We start from the raw sequence: 18,346 nt of genomic DNA on the forward strand, positions 1-18,346 counted from the left end.
TTTTTTTTTCTCTGGCCATGGATCCCCTTCGTAACCTGGCGGATCAGGTGTCCAGTTTGATGCAGATAATGCAGGAATTGTCAGTAAAACATAGGGCCCTGGCCACCTCCCATACTCAATTGCAGAAAGAGTTGACGGAGACTGTAAAGACGGTGCAGGGTACTACCCTTCATGTTGTTAGTAGGTCTGATGATTCTGTTGATGTCACCTGGCACTCTCCTGAACCCTGGGTTAAACTTCCTGACACCTTTTTTGGCAAGAAGAATAGGTTCTGTATGTTCAGGGAGAATTGTAAATTATTGTTTTCACTTAGACCTCGATCAACTGTGGATGAGTGCCAGCGGGTGGGGATAACTATTTCCTTTCTCAGGGAGGGTCCCCAATCTTGGGCTTTCTCGCTGCCCCCTACAGCCCCTGAACAGATGTCGCTGGATAGGTTTTTTGAGGCGTTAGGACTTATCTATGATGAACCGGACCGTGTCAGGTTAGCAGAGGACACTATCATGGGTCTTGTTCAGGGGAAGCTCTCAGCCTAGTGGTATTGCTCTGAGTTTAGACGATGGTCTCCTGATGTGTCCTGGAACGACTCTGTGCTCAGGTGCCAGTTCCAGAGGGGACTGTCTGATCATCTGAAGGATGCCCTGGCTCTCCATCCACCTCCTAATTCCCTGGAGGAGGCTATGACTCAGGCCAACTGGATGGATTGTAGACTACGGGAGAGGGGTGTTATGCAGAGAGATGTCCCTCTACTCCCGAGTAATTCCGACGCTATGCCACATTCCGAGCCCTTGGCGGTGGAGGCCACCACCATCAAGGAAAAGGAGAGGAGATGACAACAGAAAGGGAGACTTTGCTTTTACTGCGGTAGTTCGGGACACTGGAAGAAGGACTGTCCCTCCTGTCCTCCGATTCCCAAGGAGTTGGAAAATGCCTAAGTCTGGGTAACTGTCGAGGACATTGTTCAGACACTCAGGTACCTTTTTTCTTATTGCTTAAGTTACAGCTGGAAGTGGAACTTTATGTAGAGAACAAGTAAAAGGACACGGCACTCAAGAGTCAGGATTCGGTTCTCAAGTAGGATATCCAGCCCATTGATACAAGAAAAACTATACTCATATAGAAGAAAAACTTGGCACTCAGATAGTGAAAAAATGTAAATTTTCATTTATTTGCATCCAGACAACAATCCGTTATTCAAATTAAAAATAAAGCTTTATGTGAATAAAAAAAATCAAATATCACCATTGATAATAAAGGACAATAATGGTTCTACACCACGACACTAAAAAAAGCATAAAAACAAAAAGGTGTATATATGAACATAACTAACAAATACAGTATGTGCTAGAGGGTCTGCCCTCTCCTGTGATTCTTGGACTTCCGTTGCTCACTATGCATAATCCTGTGGTAGATGGGCAGATTCGGGAGGTGGTAACGTGAAGTGAGTATTGTCAAGGACACTGGACACCTGGCTTGCAAGGGTGGATACTCAGTCTGTGCCTAAAACCTGTCTGACTTTGGGGATGTGTTTTCAGGGCAGGGGTGCCAAGAATTTCCTCCCCATCATCCTTATGACTGTACCGTTATTCTTGTCCCTGGGGATAAGCTGCCAAAGAGTAGACTATATAATATCTCTGGTCCAGAGAGGCAGGCCATGAAGGACTATATCGTGGAAAGTTTGGAAAAGAGTCATATCAGACCATCTCCATCCCCCATTGCTGTAGGATTTTTCTTTGCAAAGAAGAAAGACAGAGGAGTTATGCCCCTTCCTAGATTTCAACAAACTCAATCAGAACACAGTTCAGGATCCGTATCCACTCCCTTTCATCTCGGACCTCTATAATCAGATTGTAAGAGCAAAATGGTTTTCTAAACTGGATCTCGGGAAATGGGAGGCATATAAACCCATTCGTATTAAAGAGGAGGATGAGTGGAAAACAGCTTTCAATATGCCTGAGAGACACTATGAGAACCTTGTGATGCCATTTGGGTTGGCTAATGCTCCCGCTTTCTTTTAGCACTTTGGAAATTACATCTTTAGTCACCTGATAAATTACAGCAAATCTATCTTGAAGACATATTAATTTATTCACCTGACCTTGAGTCACATCAGGTACATGTCAGGCTGGTCTTACAGATACTCAGAGACCATAAATTATTTGTCAAACCAAACAAATGTATGTACTTGGTTGAGCAGATCCCTTTTATAAGATATGTTTTATCGTCCACCAGTTTATGTGTGGATCCAGTGAATGTCTGGGCGGTACTGGATTAGGATGATATTGAGTATTTGAAGGCATTGAAAAGGTTTTTTGCTTTTTGCCAACTACTATCGTAAGATCATCAAAAACTTTTCGGTAGTGGCCAAGCCTCTGCCAGATATGACCAGAAAGAGGACAGATTTTTCCAAATGGCTCAGTCCGGCCAGGGAAGCATTTGATACATTGAAGAAGTGCTTTGCATCTGCACCGATTCTCATACAGCCTGACGTCACTCAGCCATTTATTGTAGAAGTTGATGCCTCTGACATGGGGGTGGGGGCTGTATTGTAGCAGAGTAAGTCTCCTGGTAAATGGCATCCAAGTGCATACTTTTCTAATAAAAACGGTCTTCTGCAAAGAAAAATTATTGGCAAGAGTTCCTTGTTACCAATCAAGTGGGCCTTTGAAGAATATTGTCATTTTCTGGAGAGGGCAGTTCATCCGATTATGGTAATCACGGATCATAAGAATCTGGTATATCTAGAGTTTGTTAAGTTGAACGAAATTTGTAGATTATTTTATATTTTTGTGGAAATTGCAATATTATTCGGCCCCTTTAACTTAACTAATTTGTTGCGCCACCTTTTGCTGCGATTACAGCTGCAAGTTGCTTGGGGTATGTCCCTATCAGTTTTGTACATCGAGAGACTTAAATTCTTGCGCATTCTTCCTTGGCAAACAGCTCGAGCTCAATGAGGTTTGATGGAGATCGTTTGTGAACAGCAGTTTTCAGCTCTTTCCACAAATTCTCAATTGGATTGAGGTCTTGACTTTGACTTGGCCATTCTAACACCTGGATACGTTTATTTGTGAACCATTCCATTGTAGATTTTGCTTTATGTTTGGGATCATTGTCTTGTTGGAAGACAAATCTCCGTCTTAGTCTCAGGTCTTTTGCAGATTCCAACAGGTTTTCTTCCAGAATGTTCCTTTATTTGGCTCCATCCATCTTCCCATTTTAACCATCTTCCCTATCCCTGCTGAAGAAAAGCAGGCCCAAACCATGATGCTGCCACCACCATGTTTGACAGTGGGGATAGTGTGTTCAGGGTGATGAGCTGTGTTGCCTTTACGCCAAACATATCGTTTGGCATTGTTGCCAAAAAGTTCGATTTTGGTTTCATCTGAGCAGAGCACCTTCTTCCACATGTTTGGTATGTCTCCCAGGTGGCTTGTTGCAAACTTTAAACAACACTTTTTATGGATGTCTTTGTGAAATGGCTTTCTTCTTGCCATTCTTCCATAAAGACCAGATTTGTGCAGTGTACGACTGATTGTTATCCTATGGACAGACTGTCCCACCTCAGCTGTAGATCTCTGCAGTTCATACAGAATGATCATGGGCCTCTTGACTGCATCTCTGATCAGTCTTCTCCTTGTTTGAGATGAAAGTTTAGAGGGATGGTCAGGTCTTGGTAGATTTGTCGTGGAATGATACTCCTTCCATTTCAATATGATCGCTTGCACAGTGCTCCTTTGGATGTTTAAAGTTTTGGAAATCATTTTATATCCAAATCCAGCTTTAAACTTCTCCACAACAGTATCACGAACTTGCCTGTTGTGTTCCTTGGTCTTCATGATGCTCTCTGTGCTTCAAACAGAACCCTGAGACTGTCACAGAGCAGGTGCATTTATATGGAGACTTGATTACGCACAGGTGGATTATATTTATCATCATTAGGCATTTAGGACAACATTGGATCATTCAGAGATCCACAATGAACTTCTGGAGTGAGTTTGCTGCACTGAAAGGAAAGGGGCTGAATAATATTGCACGCCCCACTTTCCAGTTTTTGAATTTCCACAAAAATTTAAAATAACCAATAAATTTCGTTCAACTTCACAATTGTGTTCCACTTGTTGTTGATTCTCCACCAAAAATTTACATTTGATATCTTTATGTTTGAAGCATGATATGTGGGAAAAGGTTGAAAAGTTCCAGGGAGCCAAATACTTTCGCAAGGCACTGTATTTTGGACAAATTTTTCAGTCGTTTTTATCACTGATCTACCTGTTTCGGCAGGTAATACTGTAATTTTGGTGGTGGTGGACAAATTCAGTACAATGTCACATTTCATTGCTTTACCCACTTTATCTAACTCCAAGACATTTGTGCAAATTTTCATCAGACAGATTGTAAAATTACATGGAATCCCTACCGATATTGTTTCTGATCGGGTGGTGCTGTTTATTTCTAAATTTTGGAGGGCATTTTGCACACATTTGGGCATCCATCTGTCATTCCCTTCAGCATTTGAACCACAGCCTAATGAGCAAACTGAACAGGTTAACCAGAATCTTGAGACTTATCTTAGGTGCTTTGTGTCTGAGAATCAGAAGGACTGGGTTATCTACTTTCCTCTAGCTGACTTTGCAGGGTAATCGTTGTTATGAGTCTACTGGTTATCCCTCTTTCTTCGTGGCATACTGTTTTCATCCTCAGTTCAGCTCATTTAATGGGAATTGTTCTTCTGAAATACCTGAAGAATGGGTTTCATCATCAATTACATCTGTGTGGTAAGAGGTTCTTGATAATTTGAGGAAGATGGAGTCCAAATATAAGAGTGTGGCTGATCGGAGATGTTTGGTGGGTCCGGACCTGTGTGCTGGTGACTTGGTGTAGTTGTCGTCAAGTAACATTAGGTTGAAGGTTGCCCTTTGGAACCTGGGTCCCAGATTCATCATTCCTTATAAGTAGGGTTGAGCAAAACTGATCGGACATTTTCATAAATCGCCGACTTTTGGCAAAGTCGGGTTTCGTGAAACCCGACCCGATACCACTGTGGGATCGGCCATGAGGTCGATGAATGGCCATGGAATGTCGCGTTTCGTATGAAGCTTTAAGCGCCATTTCTCAGCCAATGACCTGACAATAACCCAAAAACATAGAACGAGCTCTGAGACGTGGGAACTCTGCTGACCGCAATCCCTAATCCTCTCCAACCACATTAGTGGCAGCCGTGGATTGTGCCTAATGCTCCCTATGCAACTCGGCACAGCCTGAGAAACTAGCTAGCCTGAAGATAGAAAATAAGCCTACCTTGCCTCAGAGAAATACCCCAAAGGAAAAGGCAGCCCCCACATATAATGACTGTGAGTTAAGATGAAAAGACAAAAGTAGAGATGAAATAGATTTAGCAAAGTGAGGCCCGACTTTCTAAACAAAGCGAGGATAGGAAAGGTAACTTTGCGGTCAACACAAAACCCTACAAACAACCACGCAAAGGGGGCAAAAAGACCCTCCGTACCGACTAACGGCACGGAGGTACACCCTCTGCGTCCCAGAGCTTCCAACAAGCAAGAAAAACCAAATAAGCAAGCTGGACAGAAAAAAACAGCAAACAAAATAACAAAAACGGAACTTAGCTATGCAGAGCAGCAGGCCACAGGAACGATCCAGGAGGAAGCAAGTCCAATACTAGAACATTGACTGGAGGCCAGGATCAAAGCACTAGGTGAAGTTAAATAGAGCAGCACCTAACGACTTCACCACAACACCTGAGGAAGGAAACTCAGAAGCCGCAGTACCACTCTCCTCCACCAACGGAAGCTCATAGAGAGAATCAGCTGAAGTACCATTTGTGACCACAGGAGGGAGCTCTGCCACAGAATTCACAACAGTACCCCCCCCTTGAGGAGGGGTCACCGAACCCTCACCAGAGCCCCCAGGACGACCAGGATGAGCCATATGAAAGGTACGAACAAGATCATGGGAGCATGGACATCAGAGGCAAAGACCCAGGAATTATCTTCCTGAGCATAACCCTTCCACTTAACCAGATACTGGAGTTTCCGTCTTGAAACACGAGAATCCAAAATCTTCTCCACAATATACTCCAACTCCCCCTCCACCAAAACCGGGGCAGGAGGATCAACAGATGGAACCATAGGTGCCACGTATCTCCGCAACAATGACCTATGGAATACGTTATAGATGGAAAAAGAATCTGGAAGGGTCAAACGAAAAGACACAGGATTAAGAACCTCCGAAATCCTTTACAGACCAATGAAACGAGGTTTAAACTTAGGAGAGAAAACCTTCATAGGAATATGACGAGAAGACAACCAAACCAAATCCCCAACACGAAGTCGGGGACCCACACAGCGTCTGCGATTAGCGAAACGTTGAGCCTTCTCCTGGGACAAGGTCAAATTGTCCACTACATGAGTCCAAATCTGCTGCAACCTGTCCACCACAGTATCCACACCAGGACAGTCCGAAGACTCAACCTGCCCTGAAGAGAAACGAGGATGGAACCCAGAGTTGCAGAAAAACGGCGAAACCAAGGTAGCCGAGCTGGCCCGATTATTAAGGGCGAACTCAGCCAAAGGCAAAAAGGACACCCAGTCATCCTGATCAGCAGAAACAAAGCATCTCAGATATGTTTCCAAGGTCTGATTGGTTCGTTTGGTCTGGCCATTAGTCTGAGGATGGAAAGCCGAGGAAAAAGACAAGTCAATGCCCATCCTAGCACAAAAAGCTCGCCAAAACCTCGAAACAAACTGGGAACCTCTGTCAGAAACGATATTCTCTGGAATGCCATGTAAACGAACCACATGCTGGAAGAACAATGGCACCAAATCAGAGGAGGAAGGTAATTTAGACAAGGGTACCAAATGGACCATCTTAGAGAAGCGATCACAAACCACCCAAATGACTGACATTTTTTGAGAGACGGGAAGATCTGAAATAAAATCCATAGAGATATGTGTCCAAGGCCTCTTTGGGACCGGCAAGGGCAAAAGCAACCCACTGGCCTGAGAACAGCAGGGCTTAGCCCGAGCACAAATCCCACAGGACTGCACAAAAGAACGCACATCCCGCGACAGAGATGGCCACCAAAAGGATCTAGCCACTAACTCTCTGGTACCAAAGATTCCAGGATGACCAGCCAACATCGAACAATGAACCTCAGAGATAACTTTATTCGTCCACCTATCAGGGACAAACAGTTTCTCCGCTGGGCAACGATCAGGTTTATTAGCCTGAAATTTTTGCAGCACTCGCCGCAAATCAGGGGAGATGGCAGACACAATTACTCCCTCTTTGAGAATACCCGCCGGCTCAGATAAACCCGGAGAGTCGGGCACAAAACTCCTAGACAGGGCATCCGCCTTCACATTTTTAGAGCCCGGAAGGTACGAAACCACAAAGTCAAAGTGGGCAAAAAACAGCGACCAACGAGCCTGTCTAGGATTCAACCGCTTGGCAGACTCGAGATAAATCAAGTTCTTATGATCAGTCAAGACCACCACGCGATGCTTAGCTCCTTCAAGCCAATGACGACACTCCTCAAATGCCCACTTCATGGCCAGCAACTCTCAATTGCCAACATCATAATTTCGCTCAGCAGGCGAAAACTTCCTGGAAAAGAAGGCGCATGGTTTCATCACCGAGCAATCAGAACTTCTCTGCGACAAAACAGCCCCCGCTCCAATTTCAGAAGCATCAACCTCGACCTGGAACGGAAGCGAAACATCTGGTTGACACAACACAGGGGCAGAAGAAAAACGACGCTTCAACTCTTGAAAAGCTTCCACAGCAGCAGAAGACCAATTGACCACATCAGCACCCTTCTTGGTCAAATCGGTCAATGGTTTAGCAATACTAGAAAAATTGCAGATGAAGCGACGATAAAAATTAGCAAAGCCCAGGAACTTTTGCAGACTTTTCAGAGATGTCGGCTGATTCCAATCATGGATGGCTTGGACCTTAACAGGGTCCATCTCGATAGTAGAAGGGGAAAAAATGAACCCCAAAAATGAAACCTTCTGAACACCAAAGAGACACTTTGATCCCTTCACAAACAAAGAATTAGCACGCAGGACCTGAAACACCGTTCTGACCTGCTTCACATGAGACTCCCAATCATCCGAGAAGATCAAAATATCATCCAAGTATACAATCAGGAATTTATCTAGGTACTCTTGGAAGATGTCATGCATAAAGGACTGAAACACTGATGGAGCATTGGCAAGTCCGAATGGCATTAATAGATACTCAAAATGGCCCTCGGGCGTATTAAATGCAGTTTTCCATTCATCGCCTCGCTTAATACGCACAAGATTATACGCACCACGAAGATCTATCTTGGTGAACCAACTAGCCCCCTTAATCCGAGCAAACAAATCAGATAACAGCGGCAAGGGGTACTGAAATTTAACCGTGATCTTATTTAGAAGGCGGTAATCTATACAAGGTCTCAGCGAACCATCCTTCTTGGCCACAAAAAAGAACCCTGCTCCTAATGGCGATGATGACGGGCGAATATGCCCCTTCTCCAAGAACTCCTTCACGTAACTCCGCATAGCGGCGTGCTCAGGCACAGATAAATTAAACAGTTGACCTTTTGGGAATTTACTACCAGGAATCAAATCGATAGCACAATCACAATCCCTATGCGGAGGCAGGGTATCGGACTTGGGCTCATCAAATACATCCCGGTAATCAGACAAGAACTCTGGAACCTCAGAAGGGGTGGATGACGAAATAGACAGAAATGGGACATCACCATGTACCCCCTGACAACCCCAGCTGGACACAGACATGGATTTCCAATCTAATACTGGATTATGGACTTGTAGCCATGGCAACCCCAACACGACCACATCATGCAGATTATGCAACACCAGAAAGCGAATAACCTCCTGATGTGCAGGAGCCATGCACATGGTAAGCTGGGTCCAGTACTAAGGCTTATTCTTGGCCAAAGGCGTAGCATCAATTCCTCTCAATGGAATAGGACACTGCAAGGGCTCCAAAAAAAACCCACAACGCCTAGCATACTCCAAGTCCATCAAATTCAGGGCAGCGCCTGAATCCACAAATCCCATGACAGAACAAGATGACAAAGAGCAGATCAAGGTAACGGACAAAAGAAATTTTGACTGTACCGTACCAATGGTGGCAGACCTAGCGAACCGCTTAGTGCGCTTAGGACAATCAGAGATAGCATGAGTGGAATCACCACAGTAGAAACACAGCCCATTCTGACGTCTGTGTTCTTGCCGTTCAACTCTGGTCAAAGTCCTATCGCACTGCATAGGCTCAGGTTTATGCTCAGATAATACCGCAAATGGTGCACAGATTTACGCTCACGCAAGCGTCGACCGATCTGAATGGCCAAAGACATAGACTCATTCAGACCAGCAGGCATAGGAAATCCCACCATGACATCCTTAACCCCTCTGTGACCTTAGACGTACTATCCCGTCGAGGTGCCCTGGGCTTATCTGACCCTGGACGGGATAGTACGTCATAGCCGATCGGCCGCGCTCACGGGGGGAGCGCGGCCGATCGCGGCCGGGTGTCAGCTGCTTATCGCAGCTGACATCCGGCACTATGTGCCAGGAGCGGTCACGGACCGCCCCCGGCACATTAACCCCTGGCACACCGCGATCAAAGATGATCGCGATGTGCCGGCGGTGCAGGGAAGCACCGCGCAGGGAGGGGGCTCCCTGCGGGCTTCCCTGAGCCCCCCGCAGCAACGCGATGTGATCGCGTTGCTGCGAGGGTCTCCTCACCTCCCTCCCTGCTCGAGCCCCGGATCCAAGATGGCCGCGGATCCGGGTCCTGCAGGGAGGGAGGTGGCTTCACAGAGCCTGCTCAGAGCAGGCACTGTGAAGGCTGCAGCGCTGCATGTCAGATCAGTGATCTGACAGAGTGCTGTGCAAACTGTCAGATCACTGATCTGTGATGTCCCCCCCTGGGACAAAGTAAAAAAGTAAAAAAAAAATTTTCCAAATGTGTAAAAAAAATTAAAAAAAATATTCCAAAATAATGAAAAAAAAAAAATATATTATTCCCATAAATACATTTCTTCATCTAAATAAAAAAAAAAAAACAATAAAAGTACACATATTTAGTATCGCCGCGTCCGTAACGACCCGACCTATAAAACTGTCCCACTAGTTAACCCCTTCAGTAAACACCGTAAGAAAAAAAAAAAAAAACGAGGCAAAAAACAACGCTTTATTATCATACCGCCGAACAAAAAGTGGAATAAAACGCGATCAAAAGGACAGATATAAATAACCATGGTACCGCTGAAAGCGTCATATTGTCCCGCAAAAAAAGAGCCGCCATACAGCATCATCAGCAAAAAAATAAAAAAGTTATAGTCCTGAGAATAAAGCGATGCAAAAATAATTATTTTTTCTGTAAAATAGTTTTTATCGTATAAAAACACCAAACCATAAAAAAATGATATAAATCAGGTATCGCTGTAATCGTACTGACCCGAAGAATAAAACTGATTTATCAATTTTACCAAACGCGGAACGGTATAAACGCCTCCCCCAATAGAAATTCATGAATAGCTGGCTTTTGGTCATTCTTCCTCACAAAAATCGGAATAAAAAGCGATAAAAAAATGTCACGTGCCCAAAAATGTTTTCAATAAAAACGTCAACTCGTCCCGCAAAAAACAAGACCTCACATGACTCTGTGGACCAAAATATGGAAAAATTATAGCTCTCAAAATGTGGTATTGCAAAAAATATTTTTTGCAATAAAAAGGGTCAGTGTGTGACGGCTGCCAATCATAAAAATCCGCTAAAAAACTCGCTATAAAAGTAAATCAAACCCCCCTTCATCACCCCCTTAGTTAGGGAAAAATAAAAAAAAATGTATTTATTTCCATTTTCCCATTAGGGCTAGGGTTAGGGCTAGGGTTAGGGCTAGGGCTAGGGTTAGGGCTAGGGTTAGGGCTAGGGCTAGGGTTAGGGTTAGGGCTAGGGTTAGGGCTAGGGTTAGGGCTAGGGTTAGGGCTAGGGTTAGGGCTAGGGTTAGGGCTAGGGTTAGGGTTAGGGCTAGGGCTAGGGTTCGGGCTAGGGTTAGGGCTAGGGTTAGGGCTAGGGTTAGGGTTAGGGTTGGGGCTACAGTTAGGGTTGGGGCTAAAGTTAGGGTTAGGGTTTAGATTACATTTACAGTTGGGAATAGGGTTGGGATTAGGGTTAGGGGTGTGTCAGGGTTAGAGGTGTGGTTAGGGTTACCGTTGGAATTAGGGTTAGGGGTGTGTTTAGATTAGGGTTTCAGTTATAATTGGGGGGTTTCCACTGTTTCGGCACATCAGGGGCTCTCCAAAAACGACATGGCGTCCGATCTCAATTCCAGCCAATTCTGCGTTGAAAAAGTAAAACAGTGCTCCTTCCCTTCCGAGCTCTCCTGTGTGCCCAAACAGGGGTTTACCCCAACATATGGGGTATCAGCGTACTCAGGACAAATTGGACAACAACTTTTGTGGACCAATTTCTCCTGTTACCCTTGGGAAAATACAAAACTGGGGGCTAAAAAATAATTTTTGTGGGAAAACAAAAAGATTTTTTATTTTCACGGCTCTGCGTTATAAACTGTAGTGAAACACTTGGGGGTTCAAAGTTCTCACAACACATCTAGATAAGTTCATTGAGGGGTCTAGTTTCCAATATGGGGTCACTTGTGGGGGGTTTCTACTGTTTAGGTACATTAGGGGCTCTGCAAACGCAATGTGACGCCTGCAGACCAATCCATCTAAGTCTGCATTCCAAATGATGCTCCTTCCCTTCCGAGCCCTCCCATGCGCCCAAACGGTGGTTCCCCCCCACATATCGGGTATCAGCGTACTCAGGACAAATTGGACAACAACATTTAGGGTCCAATTTCTCCTGCTAACCTTGGAAAAATACAAAACTGGGGGCTAAAATATAATTTTTGTGGAAAAAAAAAAAATTTTATTTGCATGGCTCTGCGTTATAAACTGTAGTGAAATACTTGGGGGTTCAAAGCTCTCACAACACATCAAGATGAGTTCCTTAGGGGGTCTACTTTCCAAAATGGTGTCACTTGTGGGGGGTTTCTACTGTTTAGGTACATTAGGGGCTCTGCAAACGCAATGTGACGCCTGCAGACCATTCCATCTAAGTCTGCATTCCAAATGGCGCTCCTTCCCTTCCGAACCCTCCCATGCGCCCAAACGGTGGTTCCCCCCCACATATGGGGTATCAGCGTACTCAGGACAAATTGGACAACAACTTTTGGGGTCCAATTTCTCCTGTTACCCTAGGGAAAATACAAAACTGGGGGCTAAAAAATAATTTTTGTGGGAAAAAAAGTTTGTTTTATTTTTATGGCTCTGCATTATAAACTTCTGTGAAGCCCTTGGTGGGTCAAAGTGCTCACCACACATCCAGATAAGTTCCTTAGGGGGTCTACTTTCCAAAATGGTGTCACTTGTGGGGGGTTTCAATGTTTAGGCACATCAGTGGCTCTCCAAACGCAACATGGCGTCCCATCTCAATTCCTGTCAATTTTGCATTTAAAAGTCAAATAGCGCTCCTTCCCTTCCGAGCTCTCCCATGCGCCCAAACAGTGGTTTACTGCCACATATGGGGTATCAGCGTACTCAGGATAAATTGGACAACAACTTTTTGGGTCCAATTTCTCCTGTTACCCTTGGTAAAATAAAACAAATTGGAGCTGAATTAAATTTTTTGTGTAAAAAAGTTAAATGTTCATTTTTATTTAAACATTCCAAAAATTCCTATTAAACACCTGAAGGGTTAATAAACTTCTTGAATGTGGTTTTGAGCACCTTGAGGGGTGCAGTTTTTAGAATGGTGTCACACTTGGGCATTTTCTATCATATAGACCCCTCAAAATGACTTCAAATGAGATGTGGTCCCTAAAAAAAAATGGTGTTGTAAAAATGAGAAATTGCTGGTCAACTTTTAACCATTATAACTCCCTAACAAAAAAAAAAATTGGTTCCAAAATTATGCTGATGTAAAGGAGACATGTGGGAAATGTTACTTATTAAGTATTTTGTGTGACATATCTCTGTGATTTAATTGCATAAAAATTCAAAGTTTGAAAATTGTGAAATTTTCAAAATTTTCGCCAAATTTCTGTTTTTTTCACAAATAAACGCAGGTACTATCAAAGAAATTTTACCACTATCATGAAGTACAATATGTCACGAGAAAACAATGTCAGAATCACCAGGATCCGTTGAAGCGTTTCGGAGTTATAACCTCATAAAGGGACAGTGGTCAGAATTGTAAAAATTGGCCTGGTCATTAACGTGCAAACCACCCTTGGGGGTAAAGGGGTTAAGGGCTTCAGAGAGACCCTTTCTGAAAATAGCTGCGAGCGCACCTTCATTCCATTGAGTGAGTACGGACCACTTTCTAAATTTCTGACAATATACCTCTATCTCATCCTGACCCTGACACAGAGCCAGCAAATTTTTTTCTGCCTGATCCACTGAATTAGGTTCATCGTACAGCAATCCGAGCGCCAGGAAAAACGCATCAATATTACTTAATGCAGGATCTCCTGGCGCAAGAGAAAATGTCCAGTCCTGAGGGTCACCACGTAAAAAAGAAATAATGATCCTAACTTGTTGAACTGGGTCACCAGAGGAGCGAGGTTTCAAAGCCAGAAATAGTTTACAATTATTTTTGAAACTCAGAAATTTAGTTCTATCTCCAAAAAACAAATCAGGAATAGGAATTCTTGGTTCTAACATAGAATTCTGAACCACAAAGTCTTGAATATTTTGTACTCTTGCCGTGAGCTGATCCACACATGAAGACAGACCTTTAATGTCCATCGCTAGACCTGTGTCCTGAACCACCGAAATGTCTGGGGGAAAAAAAAGGCAAAACACAGTGCAGAGAAAAAAAAATGGTCTCAGAACTTCTTTTTTCCCTCTATTGAGAATCATTAGTACTTTGGGCCTCCAGTACTGTTATGATTAGGTAATTCAGTATCACAATGGACATAGAAGTCAGAGCACATACAGTGACCTGACAATAACCCAAAAACATAGAACGAGCTCTGAGACGTGGGAACTCTGCTGACCGCAATCCCTAATCCTCTCCAACCACACTAGAGGCAGCCGTGGATTGCGCCTAACGCTCCCTATGCAACTCGGCACAGCCTGAGAAACTAGCTAGCCTGAAGATAGAAAATAAGCCTACCTTGCCTCAGAGAAATACCCCAAAGGAAAAGGCAGCCCCCACATATAATGACTGTGAGTTAAGATGAAAAGACAAACGTAGAGATGAAATAGATTTAGCAAAGTGAGGCCCGACTTTCTAAACAGAGCGAGGATAGGAAAGGTAACTTTGCGGTCAACACAAAACCCTACAAACAACCACGCAAAGGGGGCAAAAAGACCCTCCGTACCGACTAACGGCACGGAGGTACACCCTCTGCGTCCCAGAGCTTCCAACAAGCAAGAAAAACCAAATAAGCAAGCTGGACAGAAAAAAACAGCAAACAAAATAACAAAAGTGGAACTTAGCTATGCAGAGCAGCAGGCCACAGGAACGATCCAGGAGGAAGCAAGTCCAATACTAGAACATTGACTGGAGGCCAGGATCAAAGCACTAGGTGGAGTTAAATAGAGCAGCACCTAACGACTTCACCACATCACCTGAGGAAGGAAACTCAGAAGCCGCAGTACCACTCTCCTCCACCAACGGAAGCTCATAGAGAGAATCAGCCGAAGTACCACTTGTGACCACAGGAGGGAGCTCTGCCACAGAATTCACAACAGGCATGGCAGTGATTGGCATGCTTTCTGCGGCGTCACAGGGGCTATAAGTGGGCGTGCACGCCGACCGCCATCTTACTTCTGCCGATCTGAGCATAGGGAGAGGTTGCTGCAGCTTCGTCAGAAGCAGGGATATACTTAGGCAGGGAATATTAACCCCCAAACCGCTTGTGCTGTAGCACCACTATCCAACACCACCTTTTCTTTGCAGGGACAGTGGAGTTTGTTTTTTGGTGCATCAGCTCTGTAGCTTAGGCTGCCTTTTAAGGCTCCCTGAATGCTGCATTGCTGTGTGTACGCCACTGTGCAAACCAACTGCTTTTTTCAAAGCAAAAATCCTGTTGCTTCTTTCTGCACAGTTCTCTTGTTCCTTTGTCCACACTCTTTTTGTGTGCAGCAGTCCTTTTTATTGCTGCCATACTTGTCCTTTGATCATTGTAGGGAGATTGAAATTCTACTACAGCCCTTGTATTTTTTTATATATCTGGCAGCCACGTTCTGCCTTGTATATTGTGTGCTGTCATACACTGGGCCTGTTTTGTCCTGCAGTCTCCCACAAAAACAAAAAAAAGGGTGCTTTAAATTGCCACTAAGTGGATTAACGTGAGTTCTGTTTGGCGTATATCTGCCACCCACGTTCTGCTTTTTACAGTGTGTGTAGTTTAACACAGAGGGCCTGTTGTTACCTGCAGTCTACCACAAAAAAAGGGAGCTTTAAATTGCCACTAAGTGGATTAACGTGAGTTCTGTTTGGCGTATATCTGCCACCCACGTCCTGCTTTTTACAGTGTGTAGTTTAACACAGAGGGCCTGTTGTTACCTGCAGTCTACCACAAAAAAAGGGAGCTTTAAATTTCCACTAAGGGAATTAACGTGAGTTCTGTTTGGCGTATATCTGCCTCCCACGTTCTGCTTTGTACAGTGTGTGTAGTTCAACACAGAGGGCCTGTTGTTACCTGCAGTCTCCCACAAAAACAAAAAAAGGGTGCTTTAAATTGCCACTAAGTGGATTAACGTGAGTTCTGTTTGCCGTATATCTGCCACCCACGTTCTGCTTTTTACAGTGTGTGTAGTTTAACACAGAGGGCCTGTTGTTACCTGCAGTCTACCACAAAAAAGTGAGCTTTAAATTGCCACTAAGTGGATTAACGTGAGTTCTGTTTGGCGTATATCTGCCACCCACATTCTGCTTTGTAGAGTGTGTGTAGTTTAACACAGAGGGCCTGTTGTTACCTGCAGTCTACCACAAAAAAGTGAGCTTTAAATTGCCACTAAGTGGATTAACGTGAGTTCTGTTTGGCGTATATCTGCCACCCACGTTCTGCTTTGTACAGTGTGTGTAGTTTAACACAGAGGGCCTGTTGTTACCTGCAGTCTCCCACAAAAACAAAAAAAAGCGTGCTTTAAATTGCCACTAAGAGGATTAACGTGAGTTCTGTTTGGCGTATATCTGCCACCCACTTTCTGCTTTGTACAGTGTGTGTAGTTTAACCCACAGGGCCTGTTGTTACCTGCAGTCTCCCACAAAAACAAAAAAAAGGGTGTTTTAAATTGCCACTAAGTGGATTAACGTGAGTTCTGTTTGGCGTATATCTGCCACCCACGTTCTGCTTTTTACAGTGTGTGTAGTTTAACACAGAGAGCCTGTTGTTACCTGCAGTCTACCACAAAAAAAGGGCGCTTTAAATTGCCACTAAGTGGATTAACGTGAGTTCTGTTTGGCGTATATCTGCCACCCACGTTCTGCTTTTTACAGTGTGTGTAGTTTAACGCAGAGGGCCTGTTGTTACCTACAGTCTACCACAAAAAAGGGAGCTTTAAATTGCCACTAAGTGGATTAACGTGAGTTCTGTTTGGCGTATATCTGCCACCCACTTTCTGCTTTGTACAGTGTGTGTAGTTTAACACAGAGGGCCTGTTGTTACCTGCAGTCTCCCACAAAAACAAAAAAAGGGTGCTTTAAATTGCCACTAAGTGGATTAACGTGAGTTCTGTTTGGCGTATATCTGCCACCCACGTAAAGGCTTTGTACAGTGTGTGTAGTTTAACCCACAGGGCCTGTTGTTACCTGCAGTCTCCCACAAAAAAACAAAAAAAGGCTGCTTTAAATTGCCACTAAGTGGATTAACGTGAGTTCTGTTTGGTGTATATCTGCCAGCAACGTTCTGCCTTGTCCATTGTGTGGTCTAATACACAGGGCCTGTTATTTCCTGCAGTCTCCCCCCAACAAGAAAAAGGGAGCTTTAAATTGCCACTAAGTGGATCTACGTGAGTTCTGTTTGGCGTATATCTGCTAGCCACGTTCTGCCTTGTACATTGTGTTGTGTAATACACAGGGCCTGTTTGTTCCTGCTGTCTTCCCGCCAAAAAAAGGAAGATATAAGTTCTCCAATAGTTAATATACACCTTCTACCTTGTTTAACAGTAGCATATAACGGTTGTTATTTTGGTAACATTTCAGCAAAAATGAGGAAGTCTGATGAAAGAGGCCGTGGGCGGTCGTTGCCAACTGGTAATGATGGTGGGGGTGGTAGTGGAGCATCTGGTGGTACTGGGAAAAGCAAGATAGCACCAAAGGCTTGAGGTGTAGAGGCAGCGTCATTGTCTGGCTACACAAGGCCTCGGAGGCTCCCTTATCTGGGTGTAGGAAAACAGCTTTTAAAGCCGGAGCAGCAGGAACAAGTTTTGGTTTTCCTTGCTGAATCAGCCTCCAGCTCTTTCACCTCCTCTTCAGAAGCTTCTAAATCTAAAACCAGCGAGTCGTCAGTGGATGCTCCATGTCCAAAAAAAGTTGCTTCCTTGTGTCCTTCACCTAAAACAAAAGTGAAGGATGCGGCAGGCAACACTACACTTTACTCCATGGAGCTCTTTACACATACCGTGCCTGGGTTAGAGAGGGAAATAGTAAAAAGTCCATTACAGGAAGAATCGGACATGGAGTGCACAGATGCACAGCCACAGCTTGATTATTATGCTGTTCCATTGACTCAGATCACAACTTTGCCCTCGCAGTGTACTGAGCCCGAATCTGACCCTGATGAGACTATGGTGCCCAGTCCCGAACATTATAGCACCTTACACGGTCACACAGAGGACAGTGCCCATGACATTGAAGAGGAGGTTATAGATGACCCAGTTGTTGACCCTGATTGACAGCCATTGGGGGAAGAGGGTGCCACAGCCTGTAGCTCAGAAGCGGAGGAGGATGATCTGCAGCAGGCATCTACATCGCAAAAGTTGTCATCTGGCAGGCCCGCATCAGGCCCAAAACGTGTGTCAAAAACCACAACAGGTATAGTACAGCGTTGCAATGCGGTGGCAGTAGCACGGCGTGCAAAGCCTGAAAAGGTATTCCATAGTAGGACGAGTGCAGTGTGGCAATTTTTTAACCAAGATCCGAATGATCACTGCAAAGTTATATGTAAGAAATGCTCCAAGACCTTTAGCAGAGGGCAGAATGTTCTAAATTTAAATACAACGTGCATGCGTAGACATCTAACCAGCAGGCACTTGGAAGCATGGACTAACTATTAAACGTCCCGTACC

Source organism: Ranitomeya imitator, chromosome 1 (genome assembly GCF_032444005.1).
Source record: "Ranitomeya imitator isolate aRanImi1 chromosome 1, aRanImi1.pri, whole genome shotgun sequence".
NCBI lineage: Eukaryota > Metazoa > Chordata > Amphibia > Anura > Dendrobatidae > Ranitomeya > Ranitomeya imitator.